This window comes from Cynara cardunculus (genome assembly GCF_001531365.2).
Source record: "Cynara cardunculus var. scolymus isolate 2C chromosome LG 9, CcrdV1, whole genome shotgun sequence".
Classification (NCBI taxonomy): Eukaryota; Viridiplantae; Streptophyta; class Magnoliopsida; order Asterales; family Asteraceae; genus Cynara; species Cynara cardunculus.
Window position 1 is genome coordinate 5,240,439 of NC_037536.1, and position 1,191 is coordinate 5,241,629.

The following is a 1,191-nucleotide window of genomic DNA, read 5'->3' on the forward strand; positions in this document are numbered from 1 at the left end:
CAGGAGACTAGAAAGATCAATCTAGTAAGACAGTATGAAAGCTTTCTCTGTGGAAAGTCCGAGACGCTGTCTGAAGTACATCAAAGATTTAAATGCCTTCTTATTGATCTTAGGACTATCGATAGAGAATATTCTAATTCTGAAACTTTGACTAAGTTTCTAGAATGCCTTCCTGAGTCTTGGGACACCTTTTCCATGTGTCTCAAGATGTCAAATGACATGTCCTCTCTTTCTCTTTCGTCTTTATACGGGATTCTGCTTAACCATGAGCAATCTCGTCAACTGAAAATAAATCTTGTAAAAGAATCCAGGGAAATGAAAAGCTCTCCTTTAACTTTGATCTCTGAATCCCCTTCAGTTGAAATTTTTACTTCTTTTGTTTCTTCTCTACCTCCCGTGGTCATCACGGAGATTAACTCTTCTGAGGACATTCCAGAATCTGATTTATCAAATTTTGATGAGTCCCTGGCACTCCTAACTAAGTCTTTTAGGAGGTTTGCCAACAAGAGCAAATTCCGCAGATCTCCTCAGCTATCCCTAAGGGAGAAGCCAATGTCTGAAAGAATAGACAAGGCTTCAGCTGTCTGCTACTACTGTCATCGGCCCGGATATTTTGCAGGTGAATGCAGATTCAAGAAGATTGTGATGCCATCTTCTAAAGCTCCTTCCTCCTTCAGTACCACAAATGATAAATACTTAAAATTGAAGAAGAAATATAAGAAGATGAAGAACAACCAGCGAAAGGCTAAAGGCCTTATTGCTGAAGAGCATGANTGAATCATCTTCTGACGAGGAAGATAAAGCTTATGTCTGCTTGATGGCTATTGATGCTGACGAAGGTTCTTCTAAAGCATCTACCTCTTCTGAGCCATCTTCTGTTACTCAGGTATGTACCCTGAATGAACCTTCTTCTAGTGTTTTTGCACTGGATACGCTGACGGTTGACCTTTACAATGCCCTCAATGGCAAATCTAAAGCTGAAATGCTTAACCTTGATCTTCATGAGCAATTAAAGATTTGTCATTCTAAGATCAAAGAACTGACCTTTGTTGAGAAAAATCTTAAGGATCAGGTTATTGTAAACCAGGCCGTCACTATTGAACGTGAGAAAGCTGTCGCTGAGCGTGAGCGAGCAATCGCTGAACTCAAGGCTGAGAAAGCTACCATTGAAGGATGGTGTAAAGCTTCTCT